Source organism: Desmodus rotundus, chromosome 2 (assembly GCF_022682495.2).
Source record: "Desmodus rotundus isolate HL8 chromosome 2, HLdesRot8A.1, whole genome shotgun sequence".
In the NCBI taxonomy this organism is placed as follows: Eukaryota; Metazoa; Chordata; class Mammalia; order Chiroptera; family Phyllostomidae; genus Desmodus; species Desmodus rotundus.
This window is the reverse complement of record NC_071388.1, coordinates 99,617,291-99,631,087: the sequence shown is the minus strand read 5'-3', so window position 1 is coordinate 99,631,087 and position 13,797 is coordinate 99,617,291. Positions and strand designations below refer to the sequence as shown.

General features: G+C 40.4%; 1 protein-coding gene and 1 pseudogene across 2 annotated transcripts in view; one reads left to right on the top strand and one right to left on the bottom strand.

The window, feature by feature from the left end:
- FAM162A (family with sequence similarity 162 member A) overlaps nt 1-13,797 on the bottom strand; it is a 34,952-nt gene that overhangs the window by 13,472 nt on the left and 7,683 nt on the right. The window lies entirely within an intron of this gene.
- Nucleotides 9,751-10,400, top strand: LOC112320616 (protein cornichon homolog 1 pseudogene; annotated as a pseudogene).

Sequence of the window (13,797 nt, the reverse complement as noted above, 5' to 3'; positions counted from 1 at the left end):
GGTTTTAATTTGCACCTCTCTGATGACTGGTGATGCTGAGCACCTTTTCATATGTCTCTGGGCCCTTTGTATTCCTCCTTGGAGAATTGTCTGTTCAAGTCCTTTGTCCATTTTGTAATTGGGTTGTTTATCTTCCCAGAGTGGAGTTGTGTGACTTCTTTATATATTTTGGAGATCAAACCCTTGTCTGAGTTATCACTGACAAATATGTTTTTCCATATGGTTGGTTCTCTTTTCATCTTAATGCTATTTTCTTTAGCAGTGCAGAAGCTTCTTATTTTGATGAGGTCCCATTTCTTTATTCTCTCCTTTATGTCCCTGGCTCTTGGGGACATATTGGTGAAAATAGTGCTGTGTGGAATATCTGAGATTTTCCTGCTTATGTTCTTCTCTAGGACTTTTATGGTGTCGCGACTTATATTTAAGTCTTTTATCCATCTTGCGTTTATTTTTGTGTATGAAGTTGGTGATCGAATTTCATTTTATTGCATGTAGCCGTTCAGCTCTCCCAGCATCATTTGTTGAAGAGGCTAATTTTACTCCATTTTGTGTTTCTGCCCCCTTTGTTGAGAATTAACTGTCTGTAGAGACTTGGGTTCACTTCTGGGCTCTCTATTCTGTTCCATTGGTACGTGTCTGTTCTTGTGCAGAAATAGTTTTTTTGTTCTTCATTGTTTTTGAGAGAGAGGGAGGAAGGGAGAGACAGAAGAGACACCAACGTGTTCTTCCACCCATTCATGCTTTCATTGGTTGATTCTTTATGTGCTCTGACCAGGGATGGAACCTGTAACCTTGGCGTATTGGATGCTCTAACTGAGCTTCTCAGCCAGGGCTCACCTAGCAAGTTATCGAGGTTCATCCATCTTGTAGCATTTTAGCAATACTTAATTTTTTTTATCGATAGATTTTATTCCATTGCAAAGATATCCCAGAATTTCTTTAAATATTAGTCAATGGACATTTATGTAGTTTCCACTTTTTGGATACTATGAAGAGTGCTGATATGGACATTTGTGTACATCTATTTTCACTACTTTAGGGCATATACTATGAGGGGAAAGTGCTGGGTCATGTGGTAACTCTACGATTGATCATCTGAGGAGCTGCAAGACCATTTTCTAAGTGGCTGCAGCATTTTACATTTCCATCAGCAATGTATGTGGGTTACAATTTCTTGTATCCTGGCCCACACTTGCTTTTATTTATTTTTTAAATTAAAACCATTCTAGCAGGTGTGAAGTGGTATCTCATTGTGGTCTTGATTTGTACTTCTCTACTGAGTAATGATGATGAGGATCTTTCATATGCGTATTAGCTATTTGTGTATCTTCTCTGGAAAAATGTTCTTTCAGCTCCTTTGCTCATTTCCTAACTGGTTGTCTTTATTACTGAGTTGTAAGAGTTCTTCCTATATTCTAGATACAAGCTGCTTATCTCATATATAACTGCATGTATTTCCTCCCATTTCACGGGTTGTCTTTTCACTATCTTGATGAGGTCCTTTAAATAAGAAATTTTTAATTTTGATGAAGTGCAATTTACCCATTTTATCTTTTGTTGCTTGAGCTTTGGTGTCATACGTAAGGTCACAAAGGTTTACTCCTATCTGCTAAGAATGTTACAGTTTAACTTTTAGGACTGTGATTCGTTTTGAGTTAATATTGGTACACTGTATGTGGAAAGGATCCAACTGCAGTCTTTTGCATGTCAATATCCAGTTCTCCCAGGATCATTTGTTGAAAAGACTATTCTTTCCCCTGTTGGATTTTTTGGGCACGTACAGAAAATCAACTGACCAAATATGTGAGGGTTTATTTTTGACTACATTCTATTTCACTGTTCTATATTCCCTTTATTCCCTTGTGTTGCTGTGTTTTGCCACGTAAGTCTATGTTCTGTGTTGACTTGGTGGTCAGCCCATAACTGGACAGAGACTTCTTTAGTTGCGTTCCGCCAACAGGTTTGCCAGCCCTTGCTGAAGGACTGTGTTTGTGCTGGGCCATGCTCCAGGGTGGGGTTTCTGGGACAGGGGAACTACTGGCACTGAATTAGCTCTGAGTCAGGTAAAAATAAGAAAAGGAAAGAGAAGAAAAAAGAACAGGGGAAGAGAAAGGAGAGGAGAGGAGGAAGAAGACAAGAAGAAAAGAAAAAAGGCCTGTGAGTATAGAGGTTTCCAGGGAACTGCTAGACAGGTCAAACAGTAACAGTTCTCTGGGGCCGGGGGTTTAGGGCCACTGCAAGTCCATTCTGCCTTCTAGGCTGCTGGTTCCCACGGCTCCTGTGATTGTAGGAGTGATTAGTCTTCAAAGCTACTGCGAAGCTGAGAGGAAATAGGAATCAGTTAAAACTGCACAAGGCTTGCTGTTCTTACCATAATTAAGTGCTTTTTCTTGGAAAAATGCTAGTAAGATTGTCACAAGCCTCTGGTTATTTTCTAGAGATCTGCAAAAATTGATTTTAAGTATTTCTGGCAGTATTTTCACTACTTTTATATGGGAGTAGAGTTTCAGAAATCCTTATTCTAACATATCACAAGTCAGAACCTCTATTTGTGTAAAGATTTGTGGTTACCTGCAGTCTGATTTCTATTTATTTATTTATTTATTTATTTATTTATTTATTTATTTATTTATTTTTAAGAGGCCTCATTTATTCCAGTTTTCTAGGTTTGTATTCCCAGAAAGTTTTGCCTGGGTTTCGGTAACCACACCATCAGTGCCACTTAGTGGAAGCAAGTAAACACTACAGTTGAGCTGGGCTTGTTTCCTCATTTCAAATGTGGTTCACGTAGTATTTACTTCACCAGGACTGATGTAAAGATTAAATGGAAAAACAAATGTTACAGCACTTGGCAAGGTGCTTGAAACTGTACGGGTTTTTTTTTGAAACACTACTTAAAACATTAATCTTCAAAATATCTCCAGAACACTTTTTCTGACCAAGATAATTATGCAGTTACCAGGGCATGAGAATATTCTATGAAGCATTTCAAAAGTTTTTTTATGGCTCTCAGGATTAAAACAAAATTATTTAGTTGTGTGGTCTCAAACTTCAGTGTGCATGAGAACCACTTGAATGGCTTATTAAAACACTGGACATACTACCTCCAGTTTCAGAATCAGTAATTTGAAGGTAGAGGTTGGGAATTTGCATTTCTAACAAGTTTCTAGGTGAAACTGCTACTTCTAGTTTGAAACTACACTTTGAGAATCATTGTGTTTTTAAAACAAATTGTGGTAAAATATACATAACACAAAATTTACCCTTTCAACCATTTTTTTAAAAAAAAGATTTAATTTATTTTAGAGAGGGGAAGGGAGGGAGAAAGAGAGGGAGAGAAACATTAGCATGCGAGAGACACATCCATCAATTGGCTGCCTCTCACACACCCCAACCGGGGACCTGGCCCACAACCCAGGCATGTGCCCTGACTGGGAATTGAACCAGCAACCTTTTGATTCTCAGGCTGGCATTCAATCCACTGAGCCACACCAGCCAGGGCCCATCTTAACCATTTTTAAGTGTACAGTTCTGTGACATTAAGTACATTCACACTGTACCACCATCAGCACAATTCACTGTCATCACTATCCATCTCCAGGACTTTTTCATCTTCCCCAGAGAAGCAATGGTTTCATGAGACCATGAGGCCCCATCTCACACCATCCTGTCCCATTCTTTTCTGGCAGGCAATGAGACAGAAAGGAATGAGGGCAACTGGCAGTGAGCTAGAAGAACTCTGCTCTCTAAATAAGAAACAGAAACAGAACCAACAATTATTTCCTTTGGTGGCTGCCCTTCCCCATCCCTCTTAATTAGAACAGAGGCAATTTAGGAGAATGGAACAGAACAGACAGTGGAGAAGGATAGAAATTTAGGTAATAATAAAGTAAAAATGCTAACATTTATACCTACTTACTATCAGTCACACAAATGCATGTTTGCAGATTCTTAACAAGTGATAATTGAGTACCTATCATGTATCAGGCATTGTTCCAGACAATACACAAAAACAGATAAAAATCTATGCCAGCAGAACCTACATTCTACTGAGAAAAAATATATAGTTAGATACTATGTGCTAGAGAGAAAAAATATAGTTAGATAGTCCAAACAGGAACAAGAGTAAGTGCAAGGGCCCTAGCCAGGTTGTGGAACACAGTGAACAATGTGAAGAAAGTAGGATTTGAGATTATAGAGGTACCTGAGATGGAGGTGGGGGTAGGGACTTGAAGGCATGAGTTGTTTATCTAGATCATAAAATATCTCCCAACTTTTTCTTACTGCAACTTCATACTGGATGCCAATAATTTTTAACTCCTTAAGGTATACATGCTGATTAAAACATACATAAATATGGTGTTATTATACGCATTAGAAATAACAGACTAACATAAAAAATAATTTTAAAAAACTGGCATAACTAAAAAAATGAAGTACTTGATGTGAGCTCAGTTTTTATTTTGCTATTACAAAAAAAAAGCATAAAAGTTTTAGTATCATTATTAAGATCTTCTTTTTCTATCTCAAAGAGACAGAATATTTTGCCCCAGACATGCAAGCCAAACATGTCCCGTTTTCTGGTGGACCGCAATTGAAAACAAACATACAAATGAAAAGGAAAAGAGCTCTCTAGCCCTCTGGTTGAACTTGCAGGCTGTCCCTGGCTGACAGCTCTGCATCCCCAGGGCCCTAAGCAGGAAGTCGAGATGAAGCCTCACAGCTCTAGCTAGGTCAGGTGGGATGAGGCTGGTTCGAGTACTGGTTTTCACCCTGTTGTCCCTTCCCTTCCCTAAAAAGTACTTCCAAATTCATGATGGACAGTGCAGAGAGGTGGGGACACCTTTTGTCTCAGAATCTTTCAAGAACTTCCTGGAGATAAGCATCAGTGATGTGACTTGGGACATGACCAATCTCTGTGAATCAGTGATGATAAATGAAGGTTCAACGAATGCTAGATAACAAAGAGGCTTTTAAAAAATTATCTAAGTCAGTGTTTCCTAATCTTTGCCAAGATCAGTTGTCAGGTGTGTTGCAAGTATGTTTCTAGCTATGAAGTTTGCTAATGATTTGCTTAAAAAACTGACATTTGTCAAAGGTCATAAAATTGTACATCACTAAGAGCTTTACTACATGCAAATTTAAAAATATAAACCAGGGTCCTGGCTGGTGTGGCTCAGTGGACTGAGTGCCGGCCTGCAAACCAAAGGGTCACCAGGTCAATTCCCAGTCAGGGCACATGCCTGGCTTGCAGGCCAGAACCCCAGTAGGGGCATGCGAGAGGCAACCACACATTGATGCTTCTCTCCCTCTCTTCCTTTCTCTCTAAAAAAATAAGTAAACAAATAAATAAAAATATCAACCAGGATGTTGGAGAAATCTCAGGATGGAATGCAGAATGTGACAAATGTATCTAACTGTATTAGAAATATATGACACAATCTAACCTCATAACCTTTAAGGTGGGGGACAAAAGAAGCTGACCTAAGTAACTTTGGAAAACATTGTTTTGACTAGAAACTGTAAGACTAAAAACAAAAAGAACCATACATAAATACTGTACTCTAATTGGCAAATTTGTTTTGTTTTGTTTTGTTTTTTACATGAGCATGGGTAAACAATTCTAAAATTACTTTACAACTATAATAGGGCTGAACAAGTAAGTAAACAAATGGTTGCCCTGGCTGGAGTGGCTTAGCTGGTTGGGTGCATCATCCTGTAAACCAAAAGGTAGCGAGTTCGACTTCCGGTCAAGGCACGTCCTGGGTTGTGGGTTTGGTTCCCAGTGGAGACATGTTCAAGACGCAACTGATCGATGTTTCTCTCCCTCTCACTTCCCCGCTCTCTAAAATCAATAAGCATGTCTCTGAGTGAGGACAAACAAAACCAAAGCCACATGGCAGATAACGAGCGCCAGCTTTCTCACTGTCAGAGAAAGGAGTTCCAAAAGCAGGCGTGGAAAGCCAGAATAAACCCTGTGGTGCTGGATCAGAGTCAGAACACTGCATGGACTATTTTTGCCTTACATACTTATATGTTGTTTATGTATTTATAAATATATAAAGATATGACAGATGGACAGATATAGACATAATTATTTGTGTACACATGGCTTAGTATACATATATGTACTTCGCAGTTCCACCCACTGGGTGGGCCTGGATTCAGTGACACATCAGGAGCAATACACACACTCAATGCCCAGATCTTGGTTTCTAAATACCATTATCCAAAAAGAGGAAGTGGAGCTCCTTGGAGAAAAATAGCTGATTCTAAGATGCAGCAGAGAAAATAGAAGATGAATATGGAATATCCTGTAGCACCAGAAAGAAAAAAAGTGTTCAAAAAACAAAAGGGTGGGGGCATGTAAAGGGACAAAGGAGCTGATCTGATAGAGCCTACAATGGAATAATTTGAGGAACATAATAAATAATGCAGTAACAGATTATAACTCAAAGCATAATATATATGAGCCCATACTGATATAAATAATAACTAGATGAATGAATAAATGAAGGAGGAGGGACAAATCCTCCTTAAAGAGAAATCGCAAATATATGTAGATAATCTTCCCTCCTGGATTCTTTCCCCCTTGAGTATGGGTCAGACCTAGTGACCTACTTCCCAAGAACAGAGTATGGAAAGGAAAAAAATAGTGACTTCACAGGAAAGAAACAAAGTGGCCAAAATCACCAGTCATAAAACATGTTCCCCAAACCCATAATCCTAGTCGCATCATGAGAAAGCATCAAACCAACCCAAATTGAGAGACATCCTACAAAATATTTGGCCAGTACTCTTCAAAACTACCAAGATAATAAAAATCAAAGCATGTGAAATTGTCACAGACCAGAAGAGACCGAGGAGACATGACAACTAAGTGCAATGTGGTGGCCTGGATCGAACCCTGGAACAGAAAATGGACAGCAGAGTAGCTGGTGAGAACCAAACAGTCTGGCCTTAGCTAACAGTAATGTGCTAATGGTAACTTCTTGGTTTGACAAATGTATTGTGGTTGTGTAAGATCTTAACATTAGGGGAAACTGGGTGAGACCTACACAGAACTCTGTGCTATCTTTGCAAGCTTTCTGTACATTAAAATTATTCCAAAATAAAAATATTTTTAAAACATGGGTACTTGGGTATTATTAATTATATACTGGTTTTTACTTTATACATATTTTATAAATATTATATATTTACTTGATAGTTACTATTAAAAATCAGAGAGATTTGATGTTATTGCTATAAAAATGTCACTCGCTTGCACTCCAGTATGCTCATGCAATGGGAAAGAAAAAGGAGTGGGGTATAGTAGCAAGTGTGCCCAATCCAGGGTCGACCAAAGATGTGCAGGTGAAGATCATCTGACAAGCGTACCCTGGTGGAAATGAGAAAACTACACATAATAGTTTATACCTTGTCACACCTTGCTATTCTCCAGCATGGTTGATATTACCTGGGAGCTTTTTAGAAATGCAGACTTTCAGCTCCCACTCCAGACCTACAACATTTTTAATGAGATATCCAAATGAACATTAAATTTTGAGAATCAAAAAGTCACCCATATTTACTCAACAGTTGCTGAGTACTTACTGTGTGCCAGACACATGGAAACCAATACCACATCTCTAAAGTCTAGCACAGTGCTAGTTAGCCTTAGCTGGGAGCATCAGAGAAATACAAATTCTCAGACCCCCACACCAAACCTTCAGAACCTTCTGAGGTGGGGTCTAGAAAAATGTCTTTACACCCTCCAAGTGATGCCTATGCACACTAAAGTTTGAGAAACACTGCTCTAGAAAACTGGATTTCAAACTCTGCCAATGGGAATCACCAGAACACTAAGAAAAGAAAAGAAAAGAAAAGAGAAGAGAAGAGAAAAGAGAAGAGAAGAGAGAAGAAAAGAAAGGAAAAGAGAAGAGAAGAGAAGAGAAGAGAAGAGAAGAGAAGAGAAGAGAAGAGAAGAGAAGAGAAGAGAAGAGAAGAGAAGAGAAGAGAAGAGAAGCACAGCACCATGCCAGACCAATGAAATCCCAATTTCTGGGTCTAGGACCCAGACCTAAATATTCTTTGAAAAGATTCTCGCAGTGATTCTAAGGTGCGGCTATGTTTGAGGATCACCACTCTTCAACACAACCAGCTAGAGTTCGCATTGAACATGAGCTTCGTGAATGCCCAGAGTGCAGAAGGGCTTAATACAACATCTCCAGTTGGGCCCAAAATAAATGCCTTTTCAACAGTTAACTTACTGACAAGAAGCTCAGCTTTACTTCTAACTTCTGTGTGTCAGTTATTTTTAACTCGCTGCACTGAAAGTTTGGCATCCCTGTGGAGTATGCCCAGCTGTCAGTCTCCAATATACTAGCCAGTCCTTACGACACACAGTGTGCGCTGCTCTACAGTTGCCTTGCCTCTCCATCCCCCTGCAGACAAGGCTTTAGTTCACATCCCTCCTCCACAGCAGCTGGCTGCCCCTCGTGGGGGAAACAGCCACTGCCTAATTACCTCCCAGTGAGTGACCAGAGTCCACAGACCTGATCCTGCCTCAGTGGTGAGACTGTTTGCCCAACCTCCTCATTCTCTTTTCCGAGTTTTCCAGAAGGCCAGCAGCTGCTACCATGACCTCCACTGGGAGAAGCTTATTTCTGGGGCAATGATGTTCCTTTTTCATGTCCCATGGCAAGATTTTCTAATCTAAATACTTACACAGTACTCATGAGAGTCCACAAATGCCTATTAGTCCTTTTAGAATTGAAATAGGATATTTCCAGTCCTAAAACGTTTGCAGTAATAGGAAAGGGCAGGTCTGAGGAAGGCACTTGGAAAGTTCCTTTTGTGAACCAGTCAATTTTAATTCTCTGGAGGAAAAAAAGCTACATGTATGCCTATCCTGAGTATAGCATAGTTCATATACATAACTGTCTCATCAGTACTGTGTTTTATAATTACAGCGAATTGCATGTCAAATGTTTATAGCTACTCTAATTGACCTAGTAGAAAGAATGATTAAATTAGGGTAAGTCTGTCATTTAAGTAAGTGGGAGCTCTTATTTCCACCCAGAGCTCATTTAGATTAGAGAAACATTGATTTAGTTTCCACATTAGAAGCAAAGCTGTACTGCACAAAGGACTGACCACAGCAAAACAAATGAATAAACCTGTAATATTAACTTGCTTTGAGCTTTGTCAGTAATCAGACCAGAATGGCTTGCTGCTACTGTTGTGACAAGGAACTGATCTATGTGGCTTCAAATCTGATTTGTCCTGCTCCTGTATGTGACGCAGACTTCTGGATCTGCCTGCCAGCCTGCCATCACTCACACGCCTAACTCTGCCCCGTTACTGAGGTCCAAGCTGGCGTTCGAGGGCTCAGAATGTAAGTGATGACACTGGCCCAGCTCACTCTGCGTCTGGTATTGTGGCTATCCACGCTCCCCCCACCGCCCCCCAAGGAGAAGCCTTTTGCCTGCTCTTCCCCCCAAATGATTTGGGAAACAGGCAAAGCAGTTTTGAGCAGGAAAACAAAAAGAGCAATGGTATTTCTGGAAGATAAATCTGAGTGCAGAATGCAAGCCAGGCCTGAGGTGGGGGGAGAAGGGGTAAAGGCAGCAGGAGTGGGAAGACAGGAATATGGAACCTCACTTTAGATGGTGTCACTACACTGTATGCAAATGAGGTTTGTGAAGGAAATGGATAGCTGGGCTTTCCCAGAGGGCCCTGCCCTGCTCCCTGCTCTCCTCCCCAGCCATGGTGTTCATGTTCACGGCCTTCTGCTATATGCTGGCGCTGGCGTTCACTGCTACGATCATCTTCTTCATCGTCTGGCATCATCTGATGAGCTGAAGACTGATTACAGTAACCCTATAGACCAGTTTAACACCCCGAATCCTCCTGTACTTCTGGAATAACTCACCCATGCTTTCTTCTGTATGATGTTTCTTTGTGCAGCAGTGGCTTACACTGGGTCTCGGTATGTCCCTCCACATGGCGTTTCATGTTTGGAGGTATATGAGTAGACCAATGATGAGTGGGCCAGGATACGACCCTGCGACCATCATGAATGCAGATATTCTAGCATACCGTCAGAAAGGAGGATGGTGCAAGTCAGCCTTTTATCTTCTAGCCCGCTTTTTACTACCTATATAGCATGACCTATGTTTTGATGAGCTCTTAGGACCACACACAGAAGAACTGGTCCAGTCCAGTGGATGCAGAAAAGCCACGAAATGAAGGGATTCTCTCTAGCAACATCCAGTTTCCGAGAGTAGCTTATAAAATCTTATCAGTTACATTAAAAAATGACCCATTTTTTTTAATGTTTCCACATTTTTTGCTTGTGGAAAGACTGTTTTCATGTTATGCTGATAAAGAATTTAAAGATAATTACATATAAATTGTTATTAAATGATTACTTTTGGTGTTGACCAAAATGTCAGATTTGAACTGGCATTCCTTAAGGAACAGCCATAATCCCTTGAATGACTACATGAATTATTGTCTGTCCTTAGTCCATTGGAAGCTTTTGTTTATAGGAACTTGTAGGGTTCATTTTGGTTTTGCTGAAATGACATTTAATAATTGGGTATAAATTAGCTACAGATATCAGGTGCTTCTGAGGAACTGAAAATACATATCTGATCTGTGGGCAACTTCATGGGTTTTCTAATTTATCATGCAGATGATTATGAAAGGAAACATTAAAAAATAAGAAGAATAGGATATTTTCCGTTTGGCTTCAATATTATCCTTGTATACTTCATGAGATTTTCCGTATTTCCATCAGAGTAATACACTTGCTTTAAATTTTTTTAACAGATCTTTATAGTGACATTTAAAAAAGAATTTCATTTATTTATTTTTCGAGAGAGGAGAAAGGGGGGAGAAAGAGAGGGAGACAAACATGATGTGTGAGAGATAATCAATCGGTTGCCTGTCTCACACCTGCAACTGGGGACCTGTGCCCTGACCGGGAATTGAACTGGAGACCTTTTGGTCCGCAGGCCATTGCTCAATCCACTGAGCCACACCAGCCAGGGCTGCTTTAATTCTTAAGTGTAAGTGAATATGATATAAAAACATACACTGAATTACTTATGAGGAAATTGGTTATTACACTTACTGATCTAATCTGGTGGTAAAGGTAGTCTTAAGAATTTGCAAGTACTTTAGAGTCACAAAACTGAATGAAAAAGAACATTGTATAACCATCCTGCTGTTCCTTTAGTGCGACACAACAAAATTAAGACTTCAGTGCAGTTTTAAAGATTACAAATAGCAATTTCATGAACTTTAAAAATTTTAATATATTTATTGATTATGCTATTACAGTTGTCCCATTTCCCCCCTTCACTCAACTCCATCCTGCCCACCCCCTCCCTCCCAAATCCGCCCCTCTATAGTTCATGTCCATGGGTCATACATGTAAGTTCTTTGGCTTCTGCATTTCCTATACTATTCTTAGCCTCCCTGTCAATTTTCTACCTACCATTTATGCTACTTATTCTCTGTACCTTTCCCCCCTCTCTCCCCCTGCCATTCCCCTGTTGATAACTCTTCATGTGATCTCCATTTCTGTGGTTCTGTTCCTGTTCTAGTTGTTTGCTTTTGTTTTTGTTTTAGGTGTGGTTGCTAATAACTGTGAGTTTGCTGTCATTTTTACTGTTCCTATTTTTTAATCTCCTTTTTCTTAGATAAATCCCTTTAACATTTCATATAATAAAGGATTGGTGATGATGAACTCCTTGAACTTGACCTTATCTGAGAAGCACTTTATCTGCCCTTCCATTCTAAATGAGAGCTTTGCTGGATACAGTAATCTTGGATGTAGGCCCTTGCCTTTCATGACTTGGAATACTTCTTGCCAGCCCCTTCTTGCCTGTAAGGTTTCTTTTGAGAAATCAACTGATATTCTCTGGGAACTCCTTTGTAGGTAACTGTGTTCTTTTCTCTTGCTGCTTCTAAGATTCTCTCCTTCTGTTTCATCTTGGCTAATGTAATTATGATGTGCCTTGGTGTGTTCCTCCTTGGGTCCAGCTTTGGGACTCTCTGAGCTTCCCGGACTTCATGGAAGTCTATTTTCTTTGCCAGATTAGGGAAGTTCTCCTTCATTATTTGCTCAAGTAAGTTTTCAACTTTTTGTTCTTTCTCTTCTCCTTCTGGCACCTCTATAATTCGGATGCTGGAACATTTCAAGATGTCCTGGAGGTTCCTAAGCCTCTCCTCATTTTTCCGAATTCTTGTTTCTTCATTCTTTTCTGGTTGGATGTTTCTTTCTTCCTTCTGGTCCACACTATTGATTTGCGTCCCAGTATCCTTCCCAACACTATTGGTTCCCTGTACATTTTCCTTTGTTTCTCTTAGCATAGCCTTCATTTTTTCATCTAATTTGTGCCCAAATTCAACCAATTGTGTGAGCATCCTGATTAACCAGTGTTTTGAACTGTGCATCTGATAGGATGGCTGTGTCTTTATTGCTTAGTTGAATTATTTCTGGAGTTTTGATCTGTTCTTTCATTTGGGCCTTTTTTTTTGTTGTTTTTTTTTTTGGTCTTGGTGCACCTGTTACATAAAGGGGCGGAGCCTTAGGTGTTCACCAGGGCGGGGTAATGCTGGCTGCTGCACTGTGATGCTGTATGTGGGGGAGGGGGCGAGAGGAAGCAATGGTGCCTGCTTCACTTTCTGCCGGATTTCAGTCACTCCCTCCGCTACCCACAATCCGATTGGGCCCCTCTGGTGCTGGTTCCCAAGTGGGTGGGCTTGTGTACGCTCTAGGCCCCTGTGGGTCTCTCCAATGAACTCTCCTGTGAGGCTGGTAGTTTCTCCCACTGCCGCCTCAATTCCCACGGGCGTTTTCAATCAGAGGTTTGAGGCTTTATTTCCCCGAGCTGGAGCCCAGGGTTGCGCTTCCCTGCCATTCCTCCCAGTTTATCTATGCGAGAATGTGGGGCCACCGGGTCTGCAAGCGTTTGCACTGCCTGCCCTGGTCCCCACCAGCCGCCACCTTGTTGTGAGTCCTCTCAGCCCCAGCTGCCCATCTCCACCCCTCCTACTGGTCTGCATGAATGTTTCTTCTTTATCTCCTTGATTGTCAGACTTCCACACAGTTCGATTTTCTGTCAGTTATGGTTGTTTTTTGTTTTTAAATTGTTGTTGTCCTTCTTTTGGTTGTGCAAGGAGGCACAGTGTGTCTACCTACGTTTCCATCTTGGCGGGAAGCCCCAACTTACTTAATTCTTAATAAAGACATATTACTGTCAATATTAAAAAAGAAAGGAAGAAAATGGATAACTGTAAGTCCTAACGGAGAGAACCTAACATATGTGAAAACTAGTTGGGAGTAAAAATTGTCAAGAAATAAAAAAAGGAAAGGAAAGGCAAGGAAAAGAAAAAGGAAAAAATTGGCAAGACGGATTGACAGAGTTTTTGTGGACTAGCTAGAACCCTAAGCACCATTTATAACATTGGTTTTATGGGAAAGATCTTCTAGAGTTGAAAAAACGGATTTATAAATAAATCTTTGGCATCTGTCCGGCTTTTAAGTTGTACGGGAAACTCTATGGAAAAAAGTCTTGCAATTCTATGTACCTGGTGGCCACTCTTCAGTGAGATAGGGCCACTCCTTGGTGATCATTTTTCCCCCATTGGCATTCCCGCACATGCCCAACAGGGGCTACTTGAAACTCTCTTGGCCTTAGCTATTGACCTAAATCGGCTTTGTGACAGAAACAGATCACCAATATCCCTATTGGTGATAGGGAACAGCAATATCCCTATTGCTCCAGCTGTTTTCTCATC